The 20,404-nt window shown below is 37.4% G+C and overlaps 1 pseudogene across 1 annotated transcript; it reads right to left on the bottom strand.

The window, feature by feature from the left end:
• Window positions 1-615: 615 nt before the first annotated feature.
• Window positions 616-20,086, bottom strand: LOC308641908 (steroid transmembrane transporter SLC22A24-like; annotated as a pseudogene). The gene is made up of 6 exons: window positions 19,685-20,086; window positions 18,661-18,750; window positions 14,612-14,770; window positions 14,351-14,511; window positions 1,143-1,357; window positions 616-626 (listed from the first exon to the last, which is right to left on the bottom strand). The product of its transcript is annotated as a steroid transmembrane transporter SLC22A24-like (transcript).
• Window positions 20,087-20,404: the final 318 nt, after the last annotated feature.

The raw sequence follows: 20,404 nt of genomic DNA, 5'->3' as shown, positions 1-20,404 counted from the left end.
CTCTTGGGAACTCCTTAAAACTGTTTCTGCTATGGGAACATGGTGGAACATGGAGACCACTGAAATTCCCACAATCATTAATGAGATCATTTAATTTAGTAAAGTAAGCTGGTTTCTGGTGTTTATATCAGTGCATTATTGCTATACATAATAGTGGGGTTCATTTTAAAACTTTTATAAGTGCATATGACATAATTTGCTCCATTTCAATTACTAGTATTTCCCCTTTCATGCACCTCCTCCATCCCCTGGTCCCCTTTCTCTACTTTACTGGTCTTTTATTTATTTTTTGATTTTAATTGGTACATTTTAATTATACATAAAAGTGGAATTCATTGTTTGTTTCTTATCTAGGGACAGATTACAAAACTATTAGAAGACATATTAAGATTATACTCTTGTGTTACTCCTGCTGTGCTCTTGCTTTCTGTCTGAAGACAAGGGATTTTTATTTCACTGAATTCAAGAAGGCTTTCCTAAAAATGTATTCAGGAGGCTTTAAAAATCAGGAAGAGTCCCAGGGAGAGTATCACATGCCTGCTTGGAGATGCAATTGCAAGGCCTACCTCCTCCATGATTGTTATGAAAAATGTAATTGGGAGGGGCATGAGAGGATTAGATGAACTCTAGATAGGGCAAAAGGGAGGGAGGGGAAGGGATAGGACATGAGAGTAGGAAAGTTGGTGGAATGAGATAGACATCATTTCCTTAAGTACATGTATGAAGACCAAATGGTGTGACTCTACTTTGTGTACAACCAGAGATATGAAAAATTGTGCTCTGAATGTATAATATGAATTGTAATGCATTCTGCTGTCATACATAACAGATTAAAAAAAATGTAATTAGCCAGAGGCATGCGGTTAGTTCCTGTTCTAAAAAAACTGTTCATACCATTGGAACTGATGTTCAGATTCATCATGGATATGGTCAGGACAGCTTTGTGTGTGAACCATTCCTTAAGGATATAGTCACAGTCAGAACCTAAGTCCTGCCAAGAGTTTGCCATTTCAAACCTTCATATTAACTGCAAAGAATCTTTGGCTTTTAATGGTATTCTTGTGGCATCAGGAAGGTAAGATGATGTAATTCCTAAGGAATGAGGGAAATACTTTCTTTCCTCAAACCTTGGTCTCTCTCACCTTGGGGCAAAAATGTGCTGACCAGAATGAAAACTCCTGCCAGGAAGGAGAACAGTGCCTGGTTTGTCCAAAGACCCATGTAATTCAGAGTCCAAAGGGAAACAAAGCTGGCTATGAGCATGATGGCTCCAAAGAGAACCTGGAACAGGAAGATATTGCTCCCCAGGTGCTGCAGGTTGAGTACGAGGCCATAAAAGAATACAGCATTTGAAAATCTGAAGTGAAAGGAGAAGAGACATCTAATAACATTTAGAGCCTAAGGAACATTCCCTAAGATTTTGAAGGAGACTCCTACATGATGATTATATTGGCCCAAGATGGTGTGTGGTCAATGATAATTATAGAATAGAATAATAGAACAATTGTTTTTTAGGCAGTGATCTTAAATTACCATAAATTATTTTGGAACATAATGTTCCACAGTAAGATTGTTTATTTTATCTCTGCTTTTATTCTTTTTATAAATGTAGACATCTACTTTTATAAAATTTCTTCTTAGCAATACCTCTGTACATGTCCCAGAGATTTTTTTAAAAAATATTTATTTTTAGGTGTAGGTGGACACAACACAATGCCTTTATTTTTTTATGTGGTGCTGAGGATCGAACCCAAGTCCCGTCTGTGCTAGGCGAGTGTTCTACCGCTGAGCCACCATCCGAGCCCCACCAGAGATTTTTTAATGTTGTATCACTATTCTTGTTTGTTCTAGGAATTTTTAAAGTTTCTCCTCTCATTTTGTCTATGACCCATTCCTTTTAAAAGGAGAATTGTTTATTCCCCATGTGTTTATGTGATCTGTATATTTTTCTTGTTGTTTATTTCTAATTTAATTCTATTATGATCTGATAAGATGTAAGAAATATACTGATTATTTGTGTTTGCCAAGACTTGCTTTATGACTTAAAGTTTGGTTTATTTTGGAGAAGGTTCTGTGAGTTATTGAGAAGAAAGTGAATTCAACTGTTATTGGATGAAATAGCCTATAACTGTCTGTTACATGCATTTTATTTATGGTAATATTTAGGTAGGAACTGCTATTTTTTTTTCTGTGACCAAACACCTGACTATAACAATTTAGAGGAGAAAAAATTTATTTAGTCTCATGATTTCAGAGGTTCAGTCAGCTGTCTTCATTGCTCTGGGCCCAAGATAAGGCAGAAAGAACAGCATGGCAGTGGAATATTGCCTACCTCATCATAATCAGAAAGCACAGAGAAAGAAAGAGGGGCCATGGGGACAAAATATAATCTGCAAGGTCACACCCTCTGAGATCTACTTTCTCCAGTCATGCCCTGTCTGCCTGTAGTTACCACCCAGTTAGTCCATTCACATTATTAATTATCAATTTAGCTGGGTATGGTGACACATATCTGTAATCCTACAACTTGGGAGACTGAGGCAAGAGGATGGAGAGTTCAAAGCCAGCTTCAGCAAAAGAGAGGTGCTAAGCAACTCAGTGAGACCCTGTCTCTAAATAAAATACAAAAAAGGCCTGGAATGTGACTCAGTGGTTGAGTGCCCCTGAATTCAATTCATCAAGTGAATTAATCTAATTATTGGGTTACAGCTCTCATAATTAAATCATTCTGCCTCTGAACATTAACACAGGAGGGTTTGGGGACACCTCATCCTCAAGCCATAACATTTCTATTGATTTTATATCTAGATGACCTATCTATCGGTGAGATGGATGTGTTGAAAATACCAGTATTATTGCAGTCAGGTCTTGCCCAGGGTCTGTGTGGAGCTCAGCTCTTCTAGACTTAATGTCAAGAAGAGTTTGTTTTATGTAATTAGGTGCATCAACATTTATTTTGGGCATAAATATTGCTATTATTATAGTTTTTCATTGGGTTGGTTCCTTTACAAGTATGTAGAAATCTTCCTTGTCTCTTCTGATTAATTTTTGCATGAAATATCTTTGTAATACATGAGCATAGTGATTACTATCTGTTTTTGGACTTTGATTGCATAGAATATCATTTTCGATCCTTCCACTATCAGCCCATGGCTGTCTTTGTCTATAAGATGAATCTTGCAAACAGCATATAGCTGGGTCTTGTTTTTTAATACATTCTGTTAATCTACATCTTTTAATTAAAATGAGACCATTGTATTTAATATTTATGAAGAGGTGACTATTATTTTCTGCAATTTGATTTGTTTCACGTATTTCACTCAGTCTCAAATTTCATTTACTTAATTTCTCCCTAGCGAGTGTGATCCATTCAGGAGCTTCGTAGTTTGTGTGTGAGTTCTCTTGTGTATAGTATTTCCTTAAGCAATTTCTGTAGTGCTGGCTTAGGGATCATGAATTCTTTTATTTTATACTTATCTTGGATTTTTTTTTCTTTTTCTTTCATTGTGAAAGAATGGATATAGCAATCTTGACTGGAAATTATTTTATTTCAGAGTTTGGATTTTCTAATGCCAAGCCCTCCTGGATTTTAGAGTCTAAGCTGTCATAATTTATCCTTATTGGTTTGCCTCTAAATGTGACTTTTCATTATTCTTTGGTAACTTTTAAAATTCTTTCTTTCATCTGTATTTTTAAAAATATTTTACTTATAATATGTCATGGAGAGATCTCTTCTGATCCCACCTATTTGGGGCTGTACATGCCTACAATATCTGGATATTCATCTCATACCTAAAGTTTAAAAAATTTTCTGTTATTATTTCACCAAAGGTTATCAATGCTATTAGACTGAATGTATCATCATTGAGTAAAGGGCCTTAAATTTACTCTCATAATTATGTCCTAGAGTTCTTATATATTCTTATTGTCGTTTCATAGTTTTTTCTTAAGTACTGTCTGAATGATCACCTTATCTCTAAGAGTTGAGATTATGCCTTCTGCATGCTCTAACATAATAAAAGGCTTTCATTTCAACTGAATTTTTTATTCGACTTATTATGCCTGTTATTTCCAAGATTTTTTCTTGTTTTTTTCCCAATATCTATCTTTTTGTTGAATTTCTCATTCATATTCTGTAATGCCTTCCTTAGCTCATTCAGTTTTCCTGAATTTTCTTGGAATTCAATCTTCTTTTTAAAATAGTTATTCTTTTGATTTATTTATCCAGAATTTCATATATTTCAATATCTTTAGAGTCACTCCTAGGGAGTTATAAACCTTTGAGGGTTTCATTTTACCATAATTTTTCTTATTTCCTATTTTGAGACTTGTGCATCTGTTGAGATGGATTTCTCTTCCACTTTTATGTGAGGACATTTTTAGGGTACAAACTTTTCTTGGTGTAGTGTTTTTGGATACCAGGTTGTTATAAATAGTTGAATACATTTCCAAGTGTGTTTCATAGTACAGTTTTCCTGCTAATTGTTTTGCAATGTATTTTATTGTACTTTGATAGCATATATTGTGTTGGGGTTCTTCTGGTAAGTCAGGCAATTGTGTTATATATATTAGTGCATAAGGGGTATATCTTCTGTGATTTTTTTTCTAGACTTGCTAATTCTGTGTATATTAAAAGGGTCTGGGAGCAATCTATGTTAAAGCCCTTTATAGATATGATGTCCACAGTTTTTGTGCTATTTCTCTCTGCTGTTTCTATAAGTACAGATGTTCATGAGTGATCCATGAACCCTCCTAGTCATTCCTACTTGTGACCTGGTTGTCAGTTTGGGGTTTTTGTCTCCTATTGTTTGTGATATAGTGTTGTTGAAGTTTGAGTGGATTAGGTTGTATATGGATCAAGGTGTGCTGTCTCCTAGATGGATTGGGGGTGTATCTCAGCAGCATAATATCTACCCCATGAAGTTGAAGTGTTATACCAGATTTCTAGCATCTCACAGAAAAAGAAAAATATCGGCAGCAGCAGTAGCAAAAAATATAGAGCACTAAAATACCAGGTCCTAAATATAACATCTTCAATACTAATAGCCACAAAATCAGGAATGGTGGGGTCATAACTTAGCAACAGCAACAATGACAAACAGCCATGAACTAGACATAGCACTAAAATTAAACACCACAATAGTAATAACTGTGACAACATGAATGGTGGGGGCATAAATTATATAAAATAGTTTTAAATAACGGTAAAAATTCAATCCATTAAGAAAAAAATGGGAAAAAGGGCAAAGAAAGACTAAAATATTATAAAAAAGAAAGAAAGCAGAAGAGAGGTATAAAGTGATGGTCATAAAGAAGGAGGAAAAAATTTAAAAAATTAAAATTAAGTTGAGAGAAAGAGAAAGAAGGAGAGGGAGAGAAAGAAAGAGTGGGAGAGGGGATAACAAGAGAATTTTGAATATTAGAGGGAGAAGATAGGAGGGAGAACAGCAATAGCAAAAACTCACTAACCCCCCAAAACAAATTATAAAATAAAAATATGATAAAATATGAAATATGTATATACATACACACATATATTCATACATATGTATGTATCCATCCATATGAAGAACTCTGAAAATACAACTGGAAGAACAAAAAAATTCTTAACAAAAATAAAAGAATTGTCTTCACTGTGGCGGTTGAAACTGGACAAGGATGGATATTTACTACTTATGCCAGACTGCCCTTCCTTCCATTTCTTCCTGGGGTATGAACCTCTTATAGCAAAGGTTGGGAGATTATTAAACCTTTCCTTCTTTTGTATTGATTGCTACACCTAGAACCAAATATGGAGTGGCCTGACTCAAAGTTAGTTGAAATGACTCTTAGTTTCTTGCTCATCAGTACAAGGTAGGTTGGAAAGAGAAATACACTTGACTAGGAGAGGGATGATGCAAATTTCTAAATGGAAAGTTTCCACAGTTTGGATCTATCCATGATTGGAACTTTTTCATATTCTGGAGAGATAAGATCAACAAACCCATAGGGCCAGGCAGATGCCAATTTCTTCTGGTTGTCCCCAATCCCAGACACTTCTTGACAATTTTACTCATAGGGCAACCAACTTCGCTCGGTGCAGGGGGCACAACAGGTCACAGCACACTCCACCACCTAGGACTATGGCCTTCCAAGACTCAATCCTTGAATATAATCATGCCTGCCTGTTTGGTTTCCTGAACCTCTTCAGCTGATTGAGTGAGCATCAGACTCCAAGGGAAAGTAAGTTGCCATCCCGCTGTATCTTTGAGCTGATTCTCCTAGATAAAATCTTGTGTGCCTGTTTCAATGGCATGCATTCTAGGCCATATGGTAGATGCCAGCCAGGATGCTGTGCCAATCTTTTCTATTGGTTCCTGTAGCAAAGGTGTTCCCCACGTCAAGTGTGACTTCCATGAGTTGGCTTCCCACTTTGGCTCTCTCCTCCCAACTTGAGAAATACAGAGACAGAGCACTTTTCAATCATCAACTCCAAGTATAGATCCAGAATAAGCTAAGTTCAGACTTCCTTTCTATTCTATTGGTGTCTCCATGCCATTTTTTTCTGCTGCTTCTTTCTTTATACCTCTCTCATCTTTGGTGACCCAGAGCTGTAGCCACCACTAGCTTGGCACTGAAGTACACTTTCATGTCCTACATTTGAAACATCAGTATTTCTGGGCCTCTCTGTGTCTCTGACTGTTCAGTATTGAATTTTACTGAAATCCATTAAACATCTACCTCACTGAGAAGCATTATTATTCAGTTTTATTCAGCCATAAAGAAGAATGAAATTATGTTATTTGCAGGTAAATGGGTTGACCTGGACAGCATAATGCAAGTGAAATAAGCCAGACTCAGAAAGTCAAAGACTGAATATTTTCTTTCATATGTGGAAGGTAGAGAGAAAAAAGGAATAAAATAGAAGGAGCACATGAAAATAGAAGGGTGAACAGTAAAGCAGAGGATGGTAGACAAGGGTGGGGGAGGAAAGGATGCCAAGGAGTTACTGGATATTGAAATTAACTGAATTGTGCTATGTGTATGTATGAACAAATCACAATGAATCCCATATATATATATATATATATATATACATATATATAGCATCTTAACATGTTCTTTTTTTATTGGTTGTTCACAACATTATAAAGCTCTTGACATATCATATTTCATACATTAGATTGAAGTGGGTTATGAACCCCCAATTTTACCCCAAATGCAGATTGCAGAATCACGTCGGTTACACATCCACAATTTTACATAATGCCCTATTAGTAATTGTTGTATTCTGCTACCTTTCCTATCCCCTACTACCCCCCCTCCCATCTTCTCTCTCTACCCCATCTACTATAATTCATTTCTCTCCTTGTTTATTTTCCCATTCCCCTTACACCTCTTATATGTAATTTTGTATAGCAATGAGGGTCTCCCTTCATTTCCATGCAATTTCCCTTTTCTCTCCCTTTCCCTCCCATCTCATGTCTCTGTTTAATGTTAATCTTTTCTTCCTACTCTTCCTCCCTGCTCTGTTCATAGTTTCTCTCATTATATCAAAGAAGACATTTGGTATTTGTTTTTTAGGGATTGGCTAGCTTCACTAAGCATAATCTGCTCTAGTGCCATCCATTTCCCTGCAAATTCTATGATTTTGTCATTTTTTATTGCTGCATAGTACTCCATTGTGTATAGATGCCACATTTTTTTTTATCCATTCATCTATTGAAGGGCATCTGGTTTGGTTCCACAGTCTAGCTATTGTGAATTGTGCTGCTATGAATATCGATGTGGCAGTATCCCTGTAGCATGCTCTTTTAAGGTCTTCAGGGAATAGTCCGAGAAGGGCAATAGCAGGGTCAAATGGTGGTTCCATTCCCAGCTTTCCCAGGAATCTCCAAACTGCTTTCCAAATTGGCCGCACCAATTTGCAGTCCCACCAGCAATGTACAAGTGTACCCTTTTCTCCACATCCTCGCCAGCACTTGTTGTTGTTTGACTTCATAGTGGCTGCCAATCTTACTGGAGTGAGATGGTATCTTAGGGTGGTTTTGATTTGCATTTCTCTGACTGCTAGAGATGGTGAGCATTTTTGTTGATTGATACTTGTTGATTGATTGTATATCCTCCTCTGAGAAGTGTCTGTTCAGGTCCTTGGCCCATTTGTTGATTGGGTTATTTGTTATCTTATTGTCTAATTTTTTGAGTTCTTTGTATACTCTGGATATTAGGGCTCTATCTGAAGTGTGAGGAGTAAAAATTTGTTCCCAGGATGTAGGCTCCCTATTGACCTCTCTTGTTGTTTCTCTTGCTGAGAAAAAACTTTTTAGTTTGAGTAAGTCCCATTTGTTGATTCTTGTTATTAACTCTTGTGCTATGGGTGTCCTATTAAGGAATTTGGAGCCCGACCCCACAATATGTAGATCGGAGCCAACTTTTTCTTCTATCAGACACAGAGTCTCTGATTTGATATCAAGCTCCTTGATCCATTTTGAGTTAACTTTTGTGCATGGCGAGAGAAAGGGATTCAGTTTCATTTTGTTGCATATGGATTTCCAGTTTTCCCAACACCATTTGTTGAAGATGCTATCCTTCCTCCATTGCATGCTTTTAGCCCCTTTATCAAATATAAGATAGTTGTAACTTTGTGGATTAGTCTCTGTGTCTTCTATTCTGTACCATTGGTCCACCTGCCTATTTTGGTACCAGTACCATGCTGTTTTTACTATTGCTTTGTTACTATTGCTTTGTAGTACAGTTTGACCTCCGGTATCGCTATACCTCCAGATTCACACTTCCTGCTTAGAATTGCTTTTGCTATTCTGGGTCTTTTGTTTTTCCATATGAATTTCATGATTGCTTTGTCTATTTCCTCAAGATATGCCATTGGAATTTTGATTGGCATCGCATTAAACCTGTAGAGAACTTTGGGTAATATCGCCATTTTGATGATGTTAGTTCTGCCTATCCATGAACAGGGTACATTTTTCCATCTTCTGAGATCTTCTTCTATCTCTCTCTTTAGGGTTCTGTAGTTTTCATTGTATAAATCTTTCACCTCTTTTGTTAGGTTGATTCCCAAGTAGTTTATTTTTTTTTTTGAGGATATTGTGAATGGAGTGTTTTTCCTCATTTCCGTTTCAGAAGTTTTGTCACTGATATACAGAAATGCCTTTGATTTATGCGTGTTGATTTTATATCCTGCCACTTTGCTGAATTCATTTATTAGTTCTAATAGTTTCTTTGTGGACCCTTTTGGGTCTTCTAGGTATAGAATCATGTCATCTGCAAATAGTGATAATTTAAGTTCTTCTTTTCCTATTTTTATGCCTTTAATTTCTTTCGTCTGTCTAATTGCTCTGGCCAGTGTTTCGAGAACTATATTGAATAGAAGTGGTGATACAGGGCATCCCTGTCTTGTTCCGGATTTTAGAGGGAATGCCTTTAACTTTTGTCCATTCAGAATGATGCTAGCCTGAGGCTTAGCATAGATAGCTTTTACAATGTCAAGGTAAGTTCTTGTTATCCCTAGTTTTTCTAATGTTTTGAACATAAAGGGATGCTGTACTTTGTCAAATGCTTTCTCTGCATCTATCGAGATGATCATATGGTTCTTATCTTTAAGTCTATTGATGTGGTGAATAACATTTATTGATTTCCGTATATTGAACCATCCTTGCATCGCAGGGATGAATCCTACTTGATCATGGTGCACAAGTTTTTTGATGTGTTTTTGTATTCGATTCGCCAGAATTTTATTGAGGATTTTTGCATCTAGGTTCATTAGAGATATTGGTCTGTAGTTTTCTTTCTTTGAGGTGTCTTTGTCTGGTTTCAGAATCAGGGTGATGTTGGCCTCATAGAATGAATTTGGAAGAGCTCCCTCTTTTTCTATTTCCTGAAATAACTTGAAAAGTATTGGTATTAATTCTTCTTTAAAGGTTTTGTAAAACTCCGCTGTATACCCATCCGGTCCTGGGCTTTTCTTGGTTGGTAGTCTTTTGATGGCTTCTTCAATTTCATCCATTGATATTGGTCTGTTCAAATTGTGTGTATCCTCCTGACTCAGTCTGGGCAAATCATATGACTTAAGAAATTTATTGATGTCTTCACTATCTTCTATTTTATTGGAATATAGGTTTTCAAAATAATTTCTAATTGTCTTCTGTATTTCTGTAGCATCTATTGTGATATTGCCTTTTTCATCCCGTATGTTAGTAATTTGAGTTCTCTCTCTTCTTCTCTTCGTTAGCATGGCTAAGGGTCTGTCGATCTTATTTATTTTTTCGAAGAACCAACTTTTAGTTTTGTTAATTTTTTCAATAGTTTCTTTTGTTTCAATTTCATTGATTTCCGCTCTGATTTTAATTATTTCTTGCCTTCTGCTACATTTGCTGTTGTTTTGCTCTTCCTTTTCTAGGGCTTTGAGATGAAGTGTGAGCTCATTTATTTGTTGGTTTTTTCTGTTTTTGAGGAATGACCAGTAGGCGATGAATTTTCCTCTTAAAACTGCTTTCATTGTGTCCCATAGATTCTGATATGTTGTGTCTGTATTTTCATTTATCTCTAAGAATTTTTTGATTTCCTCCTTTATGTCTTCTGTAACCCATTGATCATTCAGTAACATATTGTTTATTTTCCATGTGATGTAGGATTTTTCCTTCCTTCTTTTATCATTGATTTCCAGTTTCATTCCATTATGATCAGATAAAATGCAAGGTATTATCTCCACCCCTTTATATTTACTGAGGGTTGCCCTATGGCATAATATATGGTCTATTTTTGAGAAGGATCCATGTACTGCTGAGAAAAAAGTATATCCATTTGATGATGGTTGATATATTCTATAAATGTCAGTTAAGTCTAGGTTATTGATTGTGATATTGAGTTCTATAGTTTCTTTATTCAACTTTTGTTTGGAGGATCTGTCCAATGGTGAGAGAGGTGTGTTGAAGTCACCCATAATTATTGTGTTGTGGTCTATTTGATTCTTGAACTTGAGGAGAATTTGTTTTATGAATGTCGCAGCACCATTATTTGGTGCATAAATATTGATAATTGTGATGTCTTGTTGGTGAATGGTTCCTTTTAACAGTATATAATGACCTTCTTTATCCCTTTTGATTAACTTAGTCTTGAAGTTGATTTTATTCGATATGAGGATGGCCACCCCTGCTTGCTTACGAGGACTGTGTGCGTGGTATATTTTTTCCCATCCTTTCACCTTCAGCCTGTGTATGTCTTTTCCAATCAGATGTGTCTCCTGGAGGCAGCATATTGTTGGATTTGTTTTTTTAATCCATGATACCAGCCTATGTCGCTTTATTGGAGAGTTTAAGCCATTAACATTCAGAGTTACTATTGATATATGGTTTGTACTTCCATCCATGTTTGATTATTTATCCTTTTTTTTTTTTAAATTAGTTTGTTTCTCCATGATTATCTTTCCCCTCGCCCTCTGTCTTTACTGAGGCACTTCCCACTGATGGTTTTGGTTATTGTTTTTCATTTCTTCCTCGTGTAGTGTTTTGCTCAAAATGCTTTTCAATGCTGGTTTTCTGGCTGCAAATTCTTTTAACTTTTGTTTATCATGAAAGATTTTTATTTCATTGTCATACCTGAAGCTTAATTTTGCTGGATACAGAATTCTTGGTTGGCATCCATTGTCTTTCAGTGTTTGAAATACATTGTTCCATGACCTTCTTGCTTTCAGTGTCTGTGATGAAGAATCCATTGTTAACCTTATTGGTTTACCCCTGAATGTAATCTGTCTCCTTTCTCTTGTAGCTTTTAATATTTTCTCTTTGTTCTGTATATTGGATATCTTCATAACAATGTGTCTTGGCGTTGGTCTACTGTGATTTTGTGTGCTCAGTGTCCTGTATGCATCTTCAATTTGTATATCTGTTTCCTTTTTTTTCTGGAAAGTTTTCTGTAATTATTTCATTCAGCAGGTTACTCATTCCCTTGGTTTGAATCTCTGTACCTTCTTCTATCCCAGTGACTCATAGGTTTGGTTTTTTTACGTTATCCCATAACTCTTGGATGTTTTTCTCGTGATTTTTTACCAGCCTTTCTGAGTTGGCTAGACTCTTTTCAAGATGATATATTTTGTCTTCATTATCTGACGTTCTGGCTTCTACTTGCTCCATTCTGTTAGTGATACTCTCAATTGAGTTTTTAATTTGGTTTATCATTTCCTTCATTTCTAGAATTATTGTTTGATTATTTTTTATAATCTCTATCTCCTGATAAAGATGCTTAACTTCTTCTTTTATCTGTTTATGTAATTCATTCTCAATGTGTTCTTTCGCTGCTTGAATTTGCTGTCTTGTATCCTCTTTAAGGTTCCATTCCACCTGTCTAAGGTGTTCCTTGAGTTCTTTATATGACCATTTTTCTCATGACTCTAGGTCCTCCTGAATATTTAGGCTGTCCTGCATTGTTTGTACTCCTTTTCTTTCTTGCTTTTTGAAGCTGCTCATGTTACTTCTTGTTCTGTTTGACTGCTGAGTTACTGTTTACTCCTATAAATTTATTTGATGCTTGGGAGGAAAGGTATTAGAAGGGAAGGGAAGAAGTCACTAAAGAGAATGAGTGTAAGCAGGTAGAATTCAAGGAAGGGGGGATAAGAGAAATGAAAAGACAAAAGAAGAAAAAAAATAGGAAATAAAAAAAGAAAAAAAATTAAAAAAAAATAAAAAAATTAAAATTAGAAGAAAAAAAATTTAAAAAATTGTAAAAAAAATTAAAAAAAATGACAAGAAAGAAAAATGAAAATGAAAGAAAAACCCAAATCAAAAAAAAAAGAGAAAAGAAAAAAAGAAAAAAAAACTAATAAATGCAGTCTTAGAGTTTGATTAACTTCTCTTCCAGTAGGTGGCGCTGTGCCCTCCAGGCCAAGTTTCTCCTGTCAATACGTGGGAACCAATCACTGTGCAGCAGCTCCTCCCAGACTGGGCGAGTCTCCAATCCTGAGTGCCTAGGGCCTCCTCTTGTGTCTAGTCACTTCCCACTTTTCCTCTAGCCAGGCCCCTCTCACGGGTGCCGCTCACCACAATACTGGCTACACGCCAGGTCTGCTGCTCCCGGGAGCCCTGTTTTCATGAACGACTGGGCACACTCTTCCAGTTTGCCATTCCCTCAGACCCTAAGTTTGTAGAGCTTGGGGCTGAGAATCCTCAGCGAATTTTACTTGCCCTCCGGTAGCCACACCCCCGGTAGCTAGTGCAAGAGACCTCAGCAGTCAGCCCTGGTGGGAGCGGTAGTTCCGCGTCGCGGGTTCCGCGCCACCTCTGATTCCCTCAGGCTGGCTGTCGCACTCACGGGAGAGCTGGGAGGGGCCCTTACGGGAGAGCTGGGAGGGGCCCTTAAGGTTTCCCCGATGTGTGGAGAGGGAAGGCTAGGGGATTACACACCTATAGCCGCAGGTTTCAATGAAGTTATCTCCTCCGCTGCAGTCTGATGACGTCAGTTCTCTGCCATAGTGGTGTCTCTTGCAAATGGCGACAGTTCGTTTCCCTTTGCCGGGTGACCAATGCAACGGGTGGGTCCTTACTGTCTCTCCCAAGCCCCGTTTCAAACCTGTGGCCACTACCTATGAAGGCTCGGTAGGCATTTACCTCCGTAGGATGAGAAGGGCTGACCAGTTGTTTCAGCCGGATGGATTAGTGCTGAGTCACAGCTGTTTGTCTGCGGGAAACAGGCAAACGGGAGCTTGTATTCAGCCGATCCGGGCTCAGTGTTTGTTCTGAGAGGCCCAGACTGTTCGCCCCAGATCCACGTCAGCTCAGCATTGCCTAGTGATCCTGAGCAAACAGATTTAGGTTGTTTACGACTCCCTATGCCCGCACAGCTGAAGAGGTCAGAGACTTGATCTCTCCGTGCCCGCCGCCATGTTGGAATCCCCCCACTTTTATATATAATCATAGTGCACTAATTAAGAAAGTAACATGTATAAGAGAGACCAGATGAGTAGAGGAGGATATTAGGAGGGAGGGAGGAAGGAGGGTAGGGAAAGAGGAGATACTGGGAAATGAAATTTCGCAAATTATGTTATGTGCATTTTGAGTATGTCACAATGATCCTCACTCTTATATATTATTATTCTGCACTCATGAAAGTATGATAAAATTTTTGATTTTTTCTATTACAATTATTTCATGATAATTTTGTTCCTAGTATGCAAAAATGGTGACTGCAAATTGCCAATCTCCATTCAAACTTCCTTTCTATTTCATCTCTTGCATCTTGAATGGCAAAATGGGTGTTAATTGGGTTAGGACCAGTATTGGGACCATATAGATACCCAGTGACACCACCCTTATGGTCTCATGTTGGCCTCCCTTGTAAAGAATGTGGAGACTGTTCATACCTGGAGGGCAAGAGGAGGACAAGCAAGGGTATAGACACAGCCAGGTGCAGTGTGTACCACTTTCGAATGGTAAAAGCCAGTCCTCCAAGGAAGATTTGCCCAATATTGTAGGAGACATCATCAGGACTATTCTCACAGACTTCCTTTGGGATGTTGTCCATCTGACACTGGAAGAAAACATGTACATAATTGATATTTCAGCAAAGGGTAATTTCACAGTCAATTCAGACATGGAGAAAATGAAAGTCTCAAATTATTGACTTACTGAGACAAAAAGAATTTATCATAATAGTCGTGACACTCAACCTAGCCCAGAAGCGTAATATGCAGTAAATGAGGAAGGTGGGGGTGAAGGCTGCTGCGGTGTCAACGATGCCCAGCTGGAGTAAGCACCACAGGTAGACCACCTTCCGCCCAAACCTAAGAAAGATCGGAACAGGTTAGCTTATTTCAGAACAAAAATAATATGTGGAAAACAAGAAAAGATAAAATAACTTGAGATTTAGGGTAAAATGTTTAACAAGTAGGACATTGTACTGTGGTCTAGCGGAATCATAATACTAGTCAACAATGAAAATCACAGATGTAAGCATCCCTGCTAATCTGAGAGTGATGCCAGAATGCACAGCAAAGCACATGGCATAAGAGGACTTTGAAGCCATGTGGACATGATGAAACAATCATTGGAAAAATGAGAAATGAAAATCCAATAAGTACAATAAATAAATTCTCAAAATAAATCAGGTAGAGTACAGGTCCTTTTTAGGGAGATACTCCCATGATGGCTACATGACTTTATACTCTTGCCCAAAGCCACGTAACCCAAAGATTGTGTTCTGTTGTAAACTACGGACTTTAGTCAATACCATATAAATATCGGTCTATTAGTTATGATGAACATATTACACTAATGTAAGATTTTAATATTATGTGGGTTGTTTGTGGGAGGGTGTATTGGGGACTCTCTGTACTTTGGACTCAATATTTCTGTAAACTTAAAACTGATGTAAAAAATTAAAGCTTATTGCCCGGCATGGTGGTTCATATCTGTAATTACAATGACTCAGGAGGTTGAGGTTCAAGGTCAGCCTCAACTTAGCAAGATCCTGTCTCAAAACAACATTTTTTTTTTAACAGGATGGAATTCTCAGTGGTGGACTGCCCATGGGTTCAATTCTTAACACCACAAAAATCTTATACATCTAAAACATTCCCCAAATCCAACAACATCTTTCTGTCTCCATGGTCTCCCTTTAATTAGCACTCTTATCATCTTTCTTCTGGACTATTTCAGTCGCCTTCCAGATGGTCTTGTTACTACTCAGTGGAGAAATAGGCATTTAAAAGGCAAAGTTATAAAATCCCTCTTAAAATTAAAGGTTGGAAAATGCAACAAGAGTAACTTGAGGAGGGGGCCTGGGGTTGTAGCTCAGTGGTAGAGTGCTTGCCTTGCATGTGTGAGGTCCTGGGTTCGATCCTCAGCACCACATAAATAAATAAAAAAATAAAGATATTGTGTCCATCTACAACTAAAAAAATAAAATAAAAAGAGTAACTTGGGTGGAGACATCACTAAATAGGGAGTCATGGAAGAGAGTTTTCAGGAAGTAACATTTAAATCTGAGTACTTAGAAGTTGGGTTGAACAGTGTACAGGGAAAAGCATTCTAGGCAGAAAGAACAGCAAATATAAATGTCATGTGGCAGAATCCAGCTAGATGTTCTGAAGATGAGCAGAGAATGGAGAAGGGGGTAGGCAAGATGAGGAAGGGAGGCAGGGGTCAAATCTCAGACTGGCAAGACTTGAGAGGAAACTCAGCGTTTTATTCTATGTGTGATAGAATACCACTGGGTGTTACCTGGGGAAGAACAATTTTAAGCCTGAGAAGACACAGGTCAACATAGGGTATGGATGGAATGTGGTATCAACAACAGTCAAATGCTAGCTGCAAATGTGAGCTACAAATTCTCTAAAGTGTTCTAAGAAACTGGGTGGTTATTTGTCAAAAATGCAGAGGTCCCTTCATTTGATAGGGGGGTTGAACTTCATAACATCTGACTACTAAGAAGCAGGGGGAGGTGAGGGTGAGTAGAAGGAAGTTGGATAATGGCACCAAAGCACAAGTGGATGGCAGTAATAAATTCTAATCTTCTACAGCAAAGCAGGTGACTATAGTTCATAATAACCTATAGTAGATTTTATGAATCACTAGAAGAGAGGAGCTTGAACACTGCAAACCAAAATAATCATAAGGAGATGGAAATGTTCATTACCCGAATTTTATCAGTATATATTATATATATAATGAAATATCACACTGTACTTCATAGTATAATTACTGCGTGTTTATAAATTTTTAAAAAGTGTTCAAGGAGATGGAAATGTTAACCACACTGTCTTGATCATTACACACTGTTTGTATGTATTCAATGTATATAAATACATCAAATTTATGCCCTCCAGACATTTGTCAACTAAAATAATTAATACCAACTATGTTTCTTTACTGTCTTCTATCATTTCCTACTTTAGATCTGATAGGGCCATCTTACAAATCTCTGTCATGAGCATTGAAGTCAATCTTCTTACATCTGGTCTCCTGGCTGCTACTATTGCCTTCTATCAAATTATACTCATAATCCAGTAGTCACATCCCCACCATTGTGAAGTATCTTATTAAGCATTTCTTTGAGCTTTACATAATACACAAATATGCAGATCTCAAATGTTTACAAGTTTAATTATTTTCACAAAACCACTGTACTTACGTGACCAGTCTTCAATCGATATAACATCACTCTCATGAAGAAGCCCTTCTCAGACTCTCTCCTGGACACCATTCCAACCAAAAATATGTAATATCATAAAATTTAACACCATATATTAATATGTATGCTTTGATCTTTATAAAAATTGAAATCATGTATTATGTAGTTCTGTGTCATGTAATGTTTCCCCTGTTATTTTTTTTAATATTTTGTTTCAGGTATAGTTGGACACAATACCTTTATTTTATTTTTATGTGGTGCTGCGGATCAAACCCAGCACCCCACATGTGCTAGACAAGTGCTCTACTGCGGAGCCACAACCCCAGCCCTCCCCTGTGTTATTACATGTGGCAATAGTTTGTTCTTTCCCATGGCTCAATAGAAATTTATATGAATTTTATTCTACTGTTTATGGATATTAACCTGAATCTATGCTCAAAGAAAACTTACTTATTCATGTTTCATTCAACTATTTTGTTAATTCATTCTGCAATACAAATTGGTATCACAGAGGCCTAAAAAATGGGGGAAAATAAATTCTTTGACCCAGAAATTTATATAGGCAACAATTAACTATTGTATGCTCAAAGTCACAATGTTAAACTAAGACTACTAGGTGGCTTTGAACATCTGCATTACCATCTGCGTTCTTGTGGGAGACATACTTGGGTGGGAGACATGCTTGGGTGGGAGACATGCTTGTGTGAGAGCCATGGTTGATTGCCTTCTCTAAAATCTCTGCCAGGAAGCTAGAAGCCAAAAACTTCTTACCTCCACATTGCATCCTCCTAAGTTCTTAATAATTACCTTTTCTGGTCACAAACATTACCTATTAAAGTCATTTCACAAGGACCAGCATTCAGGTTAAAGTTCCAGTGATTTACCATCCCATTAGGCCCACGGTGCTACTCAACCCTCAGATTTTATAATAGTGATTACCCTCTGTATGGGTGCCTACAATGCATGTATGAAATGATGACCAGTATAAAAATATCTATTCTCATTTATCTTACAGGGTCTAGGTGGTTTAGAATATTGCCAAGAACAGGAAAATACTTGTAAACATGCAAATGCCTTCTCCCTCAACTCTCCTTTCTCTCCCTTTGTTGAACTAACTCTTACTCATACACCTCACATTCTGGATTTTCTCTGCAAATTGCTCCCTGAAACTGATATGATTGACATTGCCTTTCCTGTCTTTCTTAATGCAGCAAAATGAGTTTTTCACAACAAATTGTAGCATCTGATTTATGTACCAAGCACTAATATTTGATTGTAGTTTCCTGAAGTCAGAAAGTGAGGCCACTACACAGTTCAATGCAGACACACAGAGCTCAAGTAAGATTTTTCTTTTCTTTCTTTTATTTATTTTTTTAGTTGTAGATGGACATGATACCTTTATTTTATTTTTATGTGGTGCTGAGGATGCAAGGAAGTGCTCTACCACTGAGCTATAACTCCAGCCCAAGATTTCTTAAATAAAGGAATAAATACTTACTGAAAACTTAATCTGACCAACAGTCCAAAAGAAAGTGAGGTGACACTCCCCTGTCTGAAAGAAGGCTATATATCAGACTTCCCAAGAGTTTGAACCGTTGGTTTTAATGACTGGGATTCACAAACCAGGTCCCACTGGAAGAATCAATCTGTGAAATATGGTATATTAAGAACTATGTAATGTTTTGAACAACCAACAATAAAATAAATAAAAAAAAAGCACAGTGGAGTTTGAGGTTTTAAGCCTTTAAAAATCTTTGCACTCAGTGGAAAAGGAGCACAAATTACCAGATATGATGTATGTGATCCTCTGCTTTGTGAATCCTGCCCGATCTCCAGCTTCACCGACAGTCACTCTCCCCTGGTCGCCCTTCCTCCACTTATTTCAGCCCTTCAAGTGCACTTGCCTCTCTCTTGCCTCATAACCTTCCAATATTCTGCATCTTTTTTTCTACATGTCTTTATTCATTTTTACCTTCAGGCCACCAACTCTCTTTATTCCATTAACTTATACACATTCTTTTGCTACTACAATTTAAAACATATAAAAGCACATTTTTAAGAAATTTCAGATACCAAAAATTTGAAAGCTTATTTTTTTTTCTCATCATGTAAGCGACTTAGGGTCCTGCCTTTGACTTTTCTTAGCAGTCCATACTTCAACTACTACAATATCTCTCATCCTTGGCCACACATTGAATCACTTAAAGAACATCAAAAACACTAGTGTTTGGATCCTATGCCCAGAGATTCTGATTTATTTGCTCTCAGGGTCAGTTTTTCAGCACTGAGAACCACCAACTTAGTATAACATTTGATCACTTTTAAAATTATAGATCTTTCTCATTAGATTAAAGGATAATTATAGGTATATGTTTTGCTTGTTCAGTTCATTAACTCCAATACTATATGTTCTCAACAGCATTGTAGTGTAGATAAGCAATTGCTACCTGCATAAGAAAGGGAGAAAGTGTTGACTACAGCATACATCTGGGGACAAAATGTATAAAGCAAGTTTCTTCTTGCTATTAACACCAAATAAGCAGATGATTTAAATGAGGCTTCTTACCTCAGTTGTGATGGTGGAGGGGAAGTAGCTTCTGTCATACACCCAGCCATCCACACAGGGCTCTGTGTCTGCCTCAGCTGTGTTGGTGACAGTTTCATTCAGGTGAAGGAGCTGCCACTGGGGATGGATGAAGCGACGACACTTCTCTGGTTTCAGGTTTGAGTCCAGGGGAATGGAGATCCTCAGGAGGGCATCTTGGCTGAGAGTTCTGGTGACATTACCAGAGACAGTGTCATTGTCCAGAATCTGGACCCAGCAGCGATGATCAGGAATTGCAGCAGTGAAGTTCTCCAGTACAATATGTGGGTATGTTAGGATGTTGATGACACAAAAGAGAACTAGCTGAAATATTTGGAATCTCCCCAGGCCTCCAGCTTGATCCAGGAGCTCTTCAAAGGACATTTAGGCTGAACAGGGGATCACCTGAAGGAATCACTTTATGAAGGCAAATTCAGAAAGAGAAAATGCTTTCTTTTCCAAGACCTGTAATGTGTTGATCCTCATTCAACTTTCTCCTCGATGGGCTGTGACTCACTGCTGCAGAATAATGGGTTTAGACAGGCAGATAATTTCAATAAAGTTACAGAAATATTTGGCAAAGAGGCTTCTACTTACTGACAACTGAGCCTGCTTAAAAGATACTCTTTGAATGATTCTGACCTTTGAGCTTTCTGAGAAGTCGACAGTGGACTTGTTGTGGGTGTAATCTCCCTATGACCC

The sequence above is a fragment of the Spermophilus citellus genome (assembly GCF_964194105.1).
Source record: "Spermophilus citellus genome assembly, chromosome: 2".
NCBI lineage: Eukaryota > Metazoa > Chordata > Mammalia > Rodentia > Sciuridae > Spermophilus > Spermophilus citellus.
Note: the sequence above shows the minus strand (reverse complement) of the source record. Positions and strands in the feature narration are given on the sequence as shown.